We start from the raw sequence: 16,221 nt of genomic DNA on the forward strand, positions 1-16,221 counted from the left end.
TAGGTTAGATGGCTTTTGTTTCGGTGCAACATTGTGGGCCGAAGGGCCTGTACTGCGCTGTATTGTTCTATGTTCTATGTTCTAAGTTAGTGTGGCACGCCCTCCCCTACACAAAACCACGCTGTCTATCGCTATTGAGTCCATTTGTTTCCAAGTGGGTATGAATCCTGTCCCAGAGAATTCTCTCCAATAATTTATCCACTACCGCCATAAGGCTCACCGGCCTATAGTTTGCAGGATTACCCCTGCTACCTTTCTTCAACAGCGGTACCACATTAGCTATTCGCCAGTCTTCTGGGATATTACCTCCAACCTCAGCCTCCAGTGCTCCTGGGAAAACAAACTCAACCTCCCCAGTCTCTCCTCATACCTGAAATTTCCATCCGAGATAAAATACTGGTGAATCTCGCGGCACCCTCTCCAGTGCTATGGTGGTCACAATTGCACACAATATTTCATCTGTGGCTAAGCAATGTTCAATAAATTTGAAGCAAGGCCTCTCTGCTCTTTTATTTTAGGCCGCGTCTGATGACGGCAGTCATTCCATATGTCGTCTTCACCACCCTATATATATATATGTAGTCATTAGCACTGTTGCTTCACAGCACCAGAGACCCAGGTTTGCTTCCCGGCTTGGGTCACTGGCTGTCCGGAGTCTGCACCTCATCCCCGTGGCTGCGTGGGTTCCCTCCGGGTGTTCCGGTTTCCTCCCATGAGACCCGAAAGACGTGCTTGTTACGTGATTTGTACATTTTGAATTCTCCCTCTGTGTTCCCAAACAGGCGCCGGAGTGTGGCGACTAGGGGCTTTTCACAGTTACTTCATTGCAGTGTTAATGTCAGCCTACTTGTGGCATTAAGATTATTATTCTCGATCCTTTTCTTTCTCAAGGTACCTAGGGACCTACTGTGTATTTTGTACATCTTGCGCTTAATTGACCTCCCAAAATGTATCACGTTAACTACTATCAATATTAAATTCCATAAGCCATTGCTCCGTCGAATATACCAGTTGATAAATATCAGTCTATGCTACACACCTCAACAACAACACCGGTTTTGTGTCATCGGCTCTCTTAGCAATAATACTTTCTCCATTCACATCCAAGTCCATAATATATATAAAATGGAAATAGTCCCAGCAACGATACCTGTGATGTACCACTGGTCACAGAATTACAATCACAAAACCAACCCTCCACCATCACCGTTTGCCTCCTTTAATAAGCCAACTCAGCATCCAATTTGACAACTTTGTTATGGACCAGGACTTAGAAACTCCAAAGTATTTAATGAAGTCCATCTGACTTACAACCTTTTATGTTGAATTTGGCTAAGATGCGCAAAAGAGCCTCCCCTTCAAGTGTGATTCAAGAGTCCTGGACACTTTAATCAAAATAAGTTTTATTCCAAGAACTTAGTTAACATAAATAGATAAACAAACAGCAATGATTTTTTAAAATCAATTACAAACATAAAGACACCCCACAGCTACAGTAATCTACGTATAATACTTAATGAATTCCCCCTTTGCTGTTCCAATTCAAAAACAAAATTACATCCACTGTTCCGCATATTGAATGATAACATAATTCAACACTGTATTTGTTTGTTCTGATTGGTCGAGTTGTCGTAAGATGAAGCAAATAACGGATAGCCTCCGGTTGTTGCAGGTGTTCCGAACTGTGTCTCAGAAGAATTGTGCCAGAGAAGAAATTACAAATTGGGAAGTACAGTGGCGCAGTGGTTAGCACTGCTGCCTCAAGGCACCGAGGACCGGGTTCGACCCTGGCCCTGGGTCACTCTCCATGTGGGGTTTGCACAATCTCACCATGTCTGCGTGGGTCTCACCCCCACAACCCAAAGATGTGCAGGGCAGGTGAATTGTCCACACTAAATTGCCCCTTAATTGGAATTGGGTGTTCTAAATTTATTTTGAAAACTAAGCAAATGCAACTGTGATGAAGACATCCTTACATTCACAATTTTCGTCACTAATTTCAACTAATTCTTACTTTATTAAATCAATCCGAAATATACATTTTACTTGGCTTCGAATTTGGGGAAACTCGGGTATACGCCCGACCCTGAAACTAGAATCATGTGGACTGAGTATAAATGTCCATCTCCTATTTGTTAAGGGGCCAGTGTTACGTCCCATTGCGAACTCTTGGCACATACTTCTAGGTATAGAATTGTAGAATCAATGTCACACCTTCTTGTCAAAAAAAATTAGACAAATAGAAGAGGTCAACTTGATGTTCTGTAAACCCCAAACATTAAGAGCAACTGTTAGCAAGATTTCCTTATACAACGTCAGAATTTCTTTTGCGAATTTCCCAACTTGGGGGGAATGTAGCGAGGCCAATTCACCCAGCACATCTTTGGATTGTGAGGGTGTGATCCACGCAGACAATGTGCAAGCACAGACAATGAAAGGGCGCTTGGATCAATCCCGGGTCTCAACACAATGATTTTGCTGCGCTAACCTCTGCACCACTGTGCTGTCCCAGAAATTGCTTTTGATTTAAGTGTTCTTTCCTGCAGGTATGCATCATAGATCAAGCTATTAGCAACCCATATCTCATTCAAAGATATGTACATATCTGCGATTACTGAGTCCGTAGTGCTGATTTCAAAGAGTTCAGTGAAGTTAATTATGCGGTGTCAAATTTACATATTGTGCTAAATCAAATGCGAATGTTTCAAAGCAGACCACCTCTGAAGTGAATAATTCCAAAAGGAACTGTTTCTTGCAAACAGCTCGCTCTGTGTTCGCAATCTCGTTTTACTGTTTAGTGTCTCAACAGCAGACATCAAAAATGCACTATTTATAGACCGAGCCATGGTAGAAATCTGAGCCATTATATTTAATCTATGTGGTACTGTACAAAATAGTATTATTATCAACATTTTCCATGTGTATGAGCATATATTTGTGAGCATGAGTGTGTGGATGCAAGAGTGAGTGATGTGTGAACACACGCCATGTAATTAGGGAGGTTATGCTGCAATTGTATAAGGTGTTAGTGAGGCCACACCTGGAGTATTGTGTTCAGTTTTGGTCTCCTTACTTGAGAAAAGACGTACTGGCACTGGAGGGTGTGCAGAGGAGATTCACTAGGTTAATCCCAGACCTGAAGGGGTTGGATTACGAGGAGAGGTTGAGTAGCCTGGGACTGTACTCGTTGTAATTTAGAAGGATGAGGGGGGATCTTATAGAAACAGATAAGATTATGAAGGGAATAGATAGGATAGATGTGGGCAGGTTGTTTCCACTGACTGGTGAAAGCAGAAGTAGGGGGCATAGCCTCAAAATAAGGGGAAGTAGATTTAGGACTGAGTTTAGGAGGAACTTCTTCACACAAAGGGTTGTGAATCTATGGAATTCCTTGCCCAGTGAAGCAGTAAAGGCTCCTTTTGAAGAATAAAGGGATTATGGTGTTCGAGATGGAAAGTGGAGCTGAGTCCACAAAAGATCAGCCATGATCTCATTGAATGGCGGAGCAGGCTCGAGGGGCCAGATGGCCGACTCCTGCTCCTAGTTCTTATGTTCTTATGTTCATGATTAATAATTCTTTTTTCATATAGAAAATCTCACACACACGTTACACATGGATACTTGTCAAAAATTCCACTCCACATCAGCAGAGGCGTCACATTGTATATGACAATTGTTCAAACAGGGCCCTCCACGTTAGGTTAGTCACATAAACAATAGAAGGGCAATTTCCACAGAGTCCGATATATACCGTGGAGTGCCATGGGATCGTCGTTTAAAGAAAGATTTTTTTTGTCTGATCACATGTCATTTTGTGGGTGGAGCTGAGCTGCGGTTGTGCAATTTTTTCAGTTTCAGTTTCACTGTTGTGGACTCAAAAGGGCGAAGAAAGTGTTTGTTTTCTGTTTTTCTATGGCCCTCCACCCAATAACCCAGTAACCATGCTTAACCTTTTTAGACACGAAGGGCAATTCATGACGGCCAAATCACCTAACCCGCACGTCTTTGGAGTATGGGAGGAAACCCGGAGGAAATCCACGCAGACACGAGGAGGACATGCAGACTCCGCACAGACAATGACTCAAGCTGGGAATCTAACCTGAGACTCTGGGGTTCAGAAACAACTGTGCTAACCACTATGCTACCGTGCTGCCTATTCAAGTGAGAATACAGTGTGATTAGGATTTTATGGTTTGTTGAATTTTCTTTTTGAACTGGAACAGCTGAGAAGAAAATCATTACGGGTTGTACCTCGATTAATGTAGCTGTGTGGTGTCTAGATGTTTGTAATTGATACAAATTCTTGTTGTGTTTTTATATATTTTTATATATATATATATATATATATATATATATGTATATATATATATATATAAGTTCTTAGAACAAAGCTTGTTTTGGTTAAGGTGTCTCGAAAGACTGATGAATCACATCTGATGGGAAAACTCATCCAAGCAAAATTCAACATAAAGATTGTCGGTCAGGTGGTCTTCATAATATACTTTGGTGTTTTTAAACCCTGGCCTTAATAGGAACTACATCCTGACCACTAGAGTGGGTGGAAGTCAGCGATGTTCACTGACATGTCCACAAGACACTTAAGGTGGTAGGAGAATAGTATGGTGGTAAAAACAGAATATGCATTTTTTTTCCTTTACTGGAGTAGAAAGTCAATAATATTATGATGGAAAAGTTTGTTCTGAGAGCCTGTATTTGTGGTCACGACATTACAGGAAGGACGGTTTTAATCTGGTGAGAGCTCAATGGCGATTGTTTTTTAATGCTGCCGAAGCTTCGAAACTACAGCGATGAGGAAGGTTTAGAGAGTTCAACGTTATTTACCTTGGGAACGGAGGAGTCGCAAATGTGATTTAATTGAAGTGTACTATATTCTGAGCAACTCAGGGGGAGTAGGCAGAAAAGACGTGCTTCCCTTCGTGAGCAGGCCTTCAAGACACATATATCAGGCGGTTGGTAAAAGGATCAGAGGAGAAATTGGGAAGGTAAACGTCACCCAGAGGACGGTGGTGTTCCAGAATATGCTGCCTGTCTTAGTGGAGGAGTCCAAGACCATGAACTCAGTACAAATGACCCGGGTCAGCACGTAAGACATGACAAATACATGAACAGGATGGGAATATCATAGAATTCACAGTGCAGAAGGAGGCCATTCGGCCCACCGAGTCTGCACCGGCTCTTGGAAAGAGCAGCTTACCCAAGGTCAACATCTCCACCCCATCCCCATAACCCAGTAACCCCACCCAACACTAAGGGCAATTTTGGACACTAAGGGCAATTTATCATGGCCAATCCACCTAACCTGCACATCTTTGGACTGTGGGAGGAAACCGGAGCACCCGGAGGAAACCCATGCACACACGGGGAGGACGTGCAGACTCCGCACAGACAGTGACCCAAGCCGGACTCGAACCTGGGACCCTGGAGCTGTGAAGCAATTGTGCTATCCACAATGCTACCGTGCTGCCCTGAGGGATACCGTGCTGCCCTGAGGGATACGGACCCCGGAAGTGTGGAAGATTTTAATTTAGACGGGCAGCATGGTCGGCTCTGGCTTGGAGGGCCGAAGGGCCTGGTCCTGTGCTGTACTTTTCTTTGTTCTGTTTCTTCGTTTTTTGTGACCCACTGAAACCCGCGTTTCAGGGTGATGGGACTAAAATGTGCTTCAGTTTATTTATTTCTTTTTCTGCCGGCACAAACATAAAAGGCTCAGCGACTCTTGCTGTACATAACCTTTCCAATGGTCCCTGCTTTTAGTTTATTAATTCAGCAAGTGCAGTAAGGGGATATGTCAACATATTTTTGAACTGGACTCTGAATCTAGCCTGGGTCACGGCATAAATGCCAGTGTTTGTGCAACAGCTGAGAAGCTGCAGCATGAATCCCAATTCCACCATGAAAACGGGGATATATATGGACCTATAGCCAAACCAGTACATTCGTAACCATACAATGTATACCATAATCACTGTCCATAAGAGGATGAAATTTCCAGAGATAAGAAACAGTAAAATGACGGATTTCCTTCGACTTTCCATCTCGGAATCTCTTGGACTCTCCCCACTGCTCTTAGCCCGGAGTCTCTGGCGGGCTCTGCTGCTCACTAAAATGTTTCTGATGGTAAATATATTGAGCAACAGAATCAGGATGAATGGGACCCCAGGTGTTAGGACGTAATGAAAGAACTCGATTGTTACCCAGACCCGGGACATCATAACGTCCATTGACACTTTACAAAACCAGGGGTCGTTTACGAGCCAATACTTTGCCGTGAACATGAAATACCAGAAGACGTTCTTCAAACAGCTCAGACCACTCACTGTTGCTAGAACCAGAACCGACATTTTCTTGGTGCAATACTTAGATTTCACCTTCTGGCAAGAAATGGCCACAAATCGATCGATCGTGAAAGTGACAGTAAACCAGACAGAACAGTCAGTAGCTGCATAAAGCAGAGCAGCGTGGACATTACAGAGAGGAAGGTGGAGCAAGAAACGAAAATGTATGCGATAGACAATCGGAATCTGACGGAAGATCAGGTCAAAGACAATTACCAGTAGATCAGCCGCCGCCATTGCCACCAGGTAACGTGTGACACATTTAGAAAGACCGCACTTCCCACGATTAAGGATGACAATCGTCAATATGTTAACTGTAACGAGTGGAAATAAATAAGAAGATTATAGATCAGTCCGTGCGTAAAGTTACAAGATTGATTGACCTGTACTTGCAATTTGGAAATGTGACCTGAGAATATGTCAATTTCTGAGTCCTCCTTTGGTCACTCTGCATTAATTACATCAAAAATCATCAAAATAAGTTCACACCGAGAGGGAAATAAGTACAATCATAAAAGCAATAGTCAGAACAACTTGTTCAACGTGATGCGAAGAATAATCCATTGAAATAGAATGTTCAGAAGTAATGGCTTGATAATACAGAAGACTTACCAGGAACAGCAACAACAGCAAGGAGAGGATAGAAAATCTTTTCCGCATCACGAAGCAAATTATGTATCCGCCACTCGACCGCTGGGTCCCACCGTCTCGAGCTGCTGATCATTGTTAATGCCGCTGACAATCTGTGCTAACACAATAACAGAAGTTGCTTATTAATAGAGGAGGATAATCCTCTAGTCACATCATTGGGGTCCATGGAGACTGAGATTAATTACAGTCACAGAACAAACAGGTTCAATTAAATCTTCAACTTTAATCATAAACTTTCAGTACCACAACATATATTTGACCACATATGGATGTCCAGCAACTAGTATTTCCTTAAATATCCATTCAGGAAACATTTAAAACTACTCCAAAAGATTCCATTGATCACTGACCATCGATTTGAAGTATGTTCACCCTCAAAATATCACTGGAAATGGCCTTCCGTCTCATTTCATGGGACACTGGCATCAGTTTTGGGACAGGGGGGACCTATACCGTTGGGATGGTCTCCACCTGAACCGAGCTGGGACCAGTGTTCTGGCGAAAAGAGTAAATAGGGTGGTCAATAGGACTTTAAACTAGAGATTGGGGGGGGGGGAAGGGAAAGTCAGGGAACCAAGAGGTGAAGTAATCAGTGGGAAGAGTAGCTGCTTAGGAATACAAAAAAGCACGAAAAGACAGAACTCAGGAGTGGTTACGATAGTCCCCATCCCACAAAATATGACAGTGTATGGAAAGGCTCAGTAAACCAAGGCCCACCACAGTAAGAAAACAAAAAGGGACGGTCAATAGAGAATTAAAGTTGCTATATTTAAATGCGCGCAGTGTACGGAACAAAGTAGATGAGCTTGTGGCCCAGATTGTGACTGGCAGGTATGATGTGGTAGGCATCACAGAGACGTGGTTGCAGGGGGTTCAGGACTGGCATTTAAACATCAAGAGATTCACAACCTATTGAAAAGACAGAGGGGTAGGAAGAGGGGGCGGGGTTGCCTTGTTAATTAGGAATGAAATTAAATCAATAGCACTAAACGACATAGGGTCAGATGATGTGGAGTCTGTGTGGGTAGAATTGAGGAATCACAAAGGCAAAAAAACCATAATGGGAGTTATGTACAGACCTCCTAACAGTGGTCAGGACCAGGGGCACAAAATGCACCATGAAATAGAAAGGGCATGTCAGAAAGGCAAGGTCACAGTGATCATGGGGGACTTCAATATGCAGGTGGACTGGGTAAATAATGCTGCCTTTGGACCCAAGGAAAGGGAATTCATTGAATGTTTACAGGAGGGCTTTTTGGAACAGCTTGTGATGGAGCCCACGAGGGGACAGGCCATTCTGGACTTAGTGTTATGTAATGAGCCAGACTTGATTAAAGATCTAAAAGTAAGGGAACACTTAGGAGGCAATGATCATAATATGGTGGAATTCAATCTCCAATTTGAAAGAAAGAAGGTAGAATCAGATGTAAAGGTGTTACAGTTAAATAAAGGTAACTACAGGGGCATGAGGGAGGAACTGACGAAAATCGACTGGGAGCTGAGCCTCGTGGGAAAGACAGTAGAACAGCAATGGCAGGAGTTTCTGGGAGTAATTGAGGACACAGTACAGAGGTTCATCCCAAAGAAAAGAAAGGTTATCAGAGGGGGGAATTGGCCGCCATGGCTGACAAAGGAAGTTAGGGAATGCATCAAAGTAAAAGAGAAAGCCTATATTGTGGCAAAGACTAGTGGAAAGTCAGAAGATTGGGACGGCTACAAAAACAAACCGAGGATAACAAAGAGAGAAAGAAGGAAAGAGAGGATCAAATATGAAGGTAGACTAGCCAGTAACATTAGGAATGATAGTAAAAGTTTCTTTAAATACATTAAAAACAAACGGGAGGCAAAAGTTGACATCGGGCCGCTCCAAAATGACGCTGGTAATCTAGTGATGGGAGACAAGGAAATAGCTGAGGAACTAAATAAGTACTTTGCGTCAGTCTTCACAGTAGAAGACATGAGTAATATCCCAACAATTCAGGAGAGTCAGGGGGCAGAGTTGAATATGGTAGCCATCACAAAGGAGAAAGTGCAAGAGAAACTAAGAGGTCTAAAAATTGATAAATCTCCGGGCCCAGAAGGGCTACATCCTAGAGTTCTAAAGGAGATAGCTGAAGAAATAGTGGCAGCGTTAGTTATGATCTTTCAAAAGTCACTGGAGTCAGGGAAAGTCCCAGAGGATTGGAAAATCGCTCTTGTAACCCCCCTGTTCAAGAAGGGAACAAGGAAAAAGATGGAAAATTATAGGCCAATGAGCTTAACCTCGGTTGTTGGCAAGATTCTAGAATCCATTGTTAAGGATGAGATTTCTAAATTCTTGGAAGTGCAGGGTCAGATTAGGACAAGTCAGCATGGATTTAGTAAGGGGAGGTCGTGCCTGACAAACCTGTTTGAGTTCTTTGAAGGGATAACAAATAGGTTAGACCAAGGAGAGCCAATGGATGTTATCTATCTTGACTTCCAAAAGGCCTTTGATAAGGTGCCTCACGGGAGACTGCTGAGTAAAATAAGGGCCCATGGTATTCGAGGCAAGGTACTAACATGGATTGACGATTGGCTGTCAGGCAGAAGGCAAAGAGTTGGGATAAAGGGTTCTTTTTCGGAATGGCAAACCGGTGACGAGTGGTGTCCCGCAGGGTTCAGTGTTGGGGCCACAGCTGTTCTCTTTATATATTAACGATCTAGATGACTGGACTGGGGGCATTCTGGCTAAGTTTGCCGATGATACAAAGATAGGTGGAGGGGCAGGTAGTATGGAGGAGGTGGGGAGGCTGCAGAAAGATTTAGACAGTTTAGGAGAGTGGTCCAAGAAATGGCTGATGAAATTCAACGTGGGCAAGTGCGAGGTCTTGCACTTTGGAAAAAAGAAGAGAGGCATGGACTATTTTCTAAACGGTGACAAAATTCATAATGCTGAAGTGCAAAGGGACTTGGAAGTCCTAGTCCAGGATTCTCTAAAGGTAAACTTGCAGGTTGAGTCCGTAATTAAGAAAGCAAATGCAATGTTGTCATTTATCTCACGAGGCTTGGAATATAAAAGCAGGGATGTACTTCTGAAGCTTTATAAAGCATTAGTTAGGCCCCATTTAGAATACTGTGAGCAATTTTGGGCCCCACACCTCAGGAAGGACATACTGGCACTGGAGCAGGTCCAGCGGAGATTCACACGGATGATCCCAGGAATGGTAGGCCTAACATACGATGAACATCTGAGGATCCTGGGATTATATTCATTAGAGTTTAGGAGGTTGAGGGGAGATCTAATAGAAACTTACAAGATAATGAATGGCTTAGATAGGGTGGACGTAAGGAAGTTGTTTCCATTAGCAGGGGAGACTAGGACCGGGGGCACAGCCTTAGAATAAAAGGGAGTCACTTTAGAACAGAGATGAGGAGAAATTTATTCAGCCAGAGAGTGGTGGGTCTGTGGAATTCATTGCCACAGAGGGCGGTGGAGGCCGGGACGTTGAGTGTCTTTCAGACAGAAGTTGATAAATTCTTGATTTCTCGAGGAATTAAGGGCTATGGAGAGAGAGCGGGTAAGTGGAGTTGAAATCAGCCATGATTGAATGGTGGAGTGGACTCGATGGGCCGAATGGCCTTACTTCCGCTCCTATGTCTTATGGTCTTATGTAAGGCAGAGAAGCCATAGTCAAAAATCAAAAAGGGCGACAGTACAAGGTACAGTGATTGAGGGGAGCTCAGTGAATAGGCACGGTAATATTGAAAGAAATAAAATGAGAAGTAAAAACATTAATGGTAAGCGACGTGGCAGGTTGTTACATGAAGATATGGGTTCAACGACAAGGAAAATTAGGAGAAAAGTTAAGAGGAAATATAACTTAGGAGAGGTTACGGATCGAGCTGTTAAGATTCAGAACAGAGGTAAAAAAGCCAACATAAGTGTACTTTACCTGAATGCTCGTAGTATTCGCCCAAGATCCACTGCAAGAATTGAGAATATAAATTCAGAAGATTAATTAGCTTAGTTATCTTTTAGTCAGTCGTGGATTAGAAAATGTTTCAATAAAATATTTGATTGGTTTTATGGAAAATGACAACCGTAATTCTCTGTTCCTGAATTATGTTCTTATAATAATTTTGCATTCACTCCTAAGTCACTAGCATCAATTGTCACGTCAATTACAACGTTAAAGTCCACAAAAGATGCCGGTTGTGGCAGTAAGATCAGATAGCAGAAGGTTGGAAAAGCTAAAATGAAAGGTTCGGCGCTGTGTGAAAGAAACCCTGAAGAATATGTGACAAAGAGCCCTGCAGGGGGACGGGTGTTTGGGATAAGAATTATTTAAAAGCGGGGTTGATTTGGAAAAGAGAGCTCATGGACTGAAATTGTTGAACTCCATATTATGTCCAGAGAAGGCTGAGAGATGTGTAATGGGAAACTGGTTTCCTCATCCCTCCAGGTGGCGATTTGCTTGAATGGAACACTGCAGCTTGGAAAGGATGTTGATGTTGGCGAGATTCAACGCTGAAATGGCAAAGGACAGAACAGCTCGGGGCCATGCTTGCAAACTGACTGACACTGTTCCACAAAACATTCACTCAGTCTGCATATAGCCCCCTCCCCACCGTCCCGTCAAAAGGAGACCACATTGGGAGAAGCGAATAAAGGAGACCAAATTTGAGGAGGTGCATGCGAAACGCTGTTCGGAGTGTTTAGCGCATTGGCAGGGAGGACGGAGGGGCTGTTTAGTACAGGGCTAAATCGCTGGCTTTGAAAGCAGTGAAAGCAGACCAAGGCAGGCCAGCAGCACTGATCAATTCCCGTAACAGCCTCCCCGAACAGGCGCCGGAATGTGGCGACTAGGGGCTTTTCACAGTAACTTCATTTAAGTTTACTTGTGACAATAAGCGATTTTCATTTCATTTCATGTAGGAGTCGCAGTCCATGGGGAGGTGCTGGGAGGGTCGCACTGAAGAAGGCGTGTATTCTGTTTCCCTCTGGTCATACGCCAGCAGGCCCGCTGAGCTTTTTCCAACATTTTCGGTATGTTTAGACTTCATAACTTCCCCAAACCAATCGGAGAGAATACTGCCATCTTCCGAAAAGTCTTCGCCACTTGCAAAGTAATTTGGGGAACTTGGTATCTGTCTTCATAGCGCTTAGCAATTATTAGTATTCCGCGTCCAAACGTATTCCACGTTTCAATGTGCAGTAGCAGTGACAGATCTGTGTCCCGAGGGACGGGAGGGCTGATCGGTTTCTCGTGTCACTGCCCCATGTGTTGCCTCATGAGTGAAAATGTTTCATTCACTCAAGGGAATGACCAATTGCTTAATTTTGCTGCTGTTAGTTGTGACAGGTTAACATCGACATTAACCAGCCTCCTCGCAGTAAACACAATTTATTTATTAAGAAATAAAACTTTAAACGGGACAAAAACTTGTTGACATTCATTTGGTAAACGGTAGGTGTAACTACATTCCCTTTTTAATTCCGAAATACAGACATAAACACAACTCGGTGTGTAGAGGGAGGCATTTAAGGGAAGACCAGCGGCTTCCAAATTGTGGAACACAATGAAAAAGGATGACCTTCCATGGGTTTTGACGGTGACGAAATACCTAACCGGCCAGCGCAGCTCTGATGCAGATCTTCCGAAAGGAGCTTCTGTTTTTCGGGTAACGGAGATGAATCAATGTTCGTGGCTCTCTCTGATGTACCAAGCTCGCCATTTGTACATCAATACAGCCGGCCTATACTGTGGTGAGGATGTCTAGCCGGGAACTGATACCCACACAAAGCTCCAGGCGAAGCAGGGAGACAGGGAGTTGCAATCCTAATCGTTTTTTGGGTTATTCCCAAATCTGAGGTCAAAAGCAAGCTCACAAGTCAGGGGGATTCCAGAAAACGGCGAGACCGCACAGCCTGAAAGCAATCGGGTTTTCTTCCTCCAGCAATGAGTTTTCAAGGAAAAATAATCTTTCACCATGCGGAACTGGCTTCCAAAGTACCAGAGGTCATATCATTTCCTGTAAAAAAAAAAGAACGCTCACTGTCCGAAATGAAGTTGTATTCTTTAAAATAAAACAACCCTGGTCAGTGGCCGAAAAATGTCCAAATAACTTAGAATCTTTCCGATCTTTACTAAACGTATAGTTCTTGGATATATGTGTTCATAATACAAGGCTCTGTTCGAGGGAGGACATTCTTAACAAATGTGATTAATTTTGTTTGAGGACGTGGCCAGATGAGGACAGTGCAGTTGATGTAGTTTATATGGATTTGAGCAAAGTCTTTAGCAAGGTCCCACATGGGAGATTGATAACTGAATCAAAAGCCCAGGGAATCTAGGGTAAAGTGGAAATGTTGGTCCCAAATTGGTTTACTGATAGGAGACAGTCTGTGTCGGTGGAAAGGTGCGTGACTCGAGGCCGGTGTCCAGTGACATATCACAGACCACAGGAAGATTGGGCGGGTAGTTGACAGTGAAGAAGGTCCTGGTTATAGCAGGATATTGACGGGTTGGTCAGGTGTGCAGGTCTGTGTCAGATGGAATGTAACCCATTAAAATTGTGAGGTGACGCACTTTGGAAGGTGTAACACGAAAAGGGAGTATTCAATGAATAGCAGGACACTACGAATGTTCAGAGGAACAGAGGCACCCGTTGGGGCCCTTGGCGACGGATCTCTGAAGGCGGCAGGACAAGTCAATACGATTCCTAAAAACGCAGAAGGGACACTTATTCGCCGTGGCATTGATTGTAAGAGCAGGGTGATTATTTTGGAGTTCCGCATGACTATGGATAGGCCACAGCTGGAGTACTGAGTTCATTTCTGGTTACTACACCACAGGAAGGAAATGATTGCAGGAGAGAGGCTCCAGATGACAGTCACCTTGGGGTGGAGAATTCTGGCAATGAAGAGAGGCTGGTTGATCTCCGGTTGTTTTCTATGGAGTAAAGAAGGCTAAGAATTGACCCGATTGAGGTGAATACGATTATGAGGGACATGGACAAGGTGGATATAAAGCACTTTTACCCATAGCTGAAGGGTGAATAAAAAGGAAGAATAATTTTAAGGTGAAAGGCAGGGAGGTTTCGACTGTACCCCAGGAAAACTGTATTCACCCAGAGGATGGTGGGAAACTGGGATAAACTCTCTGGGAGTGCAGCTGAGGCAGGAAATCTCATCCTATTTAAACAGTACTTGGATGAGCATTTAAAATGTCAATACATTCGAGGCTTGGTCCAAGTCCTGGGAAATGGGATTAGTTTAGATTAGAATCGGTTTTGCTTTGTCGATGCAGGCTTGACTGGCCGAAGGTCCTCTTCTGTACTGTATTATTCTAAGTTTACAGAAGTTGCAAGACTTACGAAAGTTCTTTCTGAAGGAAGTAAGAAAAATAAAGGATGATTTTGCTCCCCCTCACTGAACTCCTCTGTGACCAGGATTCAACTTTAACACTCTACCACTGGCTGAAGGCGCACTCCACAGTGCAGCCAAAGGCCGCATTTTAAAATAGCCTATCTTTATACTCAACTAAATCTAGGCTCTGCGAACCTACTTCAGACTGTTATCTAGTTTAGTATTTGCAGCTGGAAGCAGAGCCTGAATCATCCCTCTTTTCCAGCTAAAGTAAAACTCACCTTATTCCAATCCAAAGAGCAGCTTTTATTTAATGGAGAAATTAATCGAAGATTGGTTATTAGGTAGAAATTAACCCTTAAACTTCCTTGTTGAGCAAACTTCATGTTCAGCACTCTACTGCAGTCAACGGCGCATTCTAGAGCAGACAAATGCAACACTTCAAACGAGTTTACCATTCTAACCAATTGAAATTTCCTTCTGGAATCCGATTAAAAAGAGATATTTTTCTGGATTAGTTGTGGATGCAACGAGGCACTGTATCGGCTAGTTTCAAACAGTGACTCAATCTCTTTTGTCCAGCCAAACAGCAGCGTTTATGTGGTTCCTACATTCAAGAGCGACTATACTCCCGGTCGAAATTCAGCGGGAGTATAATTCTTCAATTCTTTCAGTAACCAAGCAACAAGTTTCGCTCTCTACGCCGCTCAATGTTTTCTCTCGCGCAGACCTTTATGCCACCGGCAACAACTTTTTCATCCGATGTAATGACAATTACCACCATTGTTCAGAAATTAATACAGTTCTTAACATCAATAAAGAAATGGAGAATAAGATAGTTGATGCAGCAAACTAACGTCCGCAACCAGATCATACATTTTCTCAAGAACAGACCTCAAATATTAACTGTCACAGAACCGCAATGGTAAACATTGCGTTTTTTCGATGTACGAAGGCAGTTCAGTATCCTGAGCAAAGGACCAAACATAAATTCATCGGCGTTTATTCGCGCCAGAGAAATGCAAAATAAGAGGTCTCTCGCCCTCTTCCACTTGCTCTTCTGTTTGACTTTCAGGCCCTGAGGACCACTTTGATCTCACCGCCTGGCTGTAAATGATTTTCCTCAATTTGACTTTCAGCCAGTTGTATTCATTCGATGTCACTTCATTCAGATTGTTTGGAGAAGGGAATAACTTGGTCTTCCTGCTTCGTCGCGGCACTCAGAATTCTGTCGACAAAATGGAATTGTTCGTCACCCTCCTTCGAAATAAAACAAGCTAGCCTTACGTAATCTTATTTCCTGTTTAAAATTCTCCAGGGGGCAAACGCATTCCTCAAATCCGCCCGGTTATGCCTCTCGTGCGATAATGCTGGACAGGTAATTCCGTGAGTAACACTCAAATTCTGTTCCCGCTTTTGCAGGACAGAGTGTTCATTAATGTAGATAAAGACAACTAATTGACACTCCGTGAAAAGAGGAAGGCTCATGTTATTGATATCGACTACAAATAGTATTTTGTTTGTCACCAAATAATATTTAAATTTGCTAAGGTCCCAGGTTCGAGTCTGGGCTTGGGTCACTGGCTGTACGGAGTCTGCACTTTCTCTCCCTGTCTGCCTGGGTTTCCTCCGGGTGCTCCGGATTCCTCCCACAAGTCTCGAAAGACGTGCTGTTAGGTGAATTGGACATTCTGAATTGTCCTCTGTGTACCCGAACAGGCGCCGGAGTGTGGCGACGACGGGATTTCCACAGTAACTTCATTACAGTGTTAATGTAAGCCGACTTGTGACAATAAAGATTATTATAATATTTTTTTTAATAACAACCTAAAGAGGATAAAAAAACAAATTGTTTTTCTGCCTTTATTTTTATTATACTTTATA

Source organism: Scyliorhinus torazame, chromosome 25 (genome assembly GCF_047496885.1).
Source record: "Scyliorhinus torazame isolate Kashiwa2021f chromosome 25, sScyTor2.1, whole genome shotgun sequence".
Lineage (NCBI taxonomy): Eukaryota > Metazoa > Chordata > Chondrichthyes > Carcharhiniformes > Scyliorhinidae > Scyliorhinus > Scyliorhinus torazame.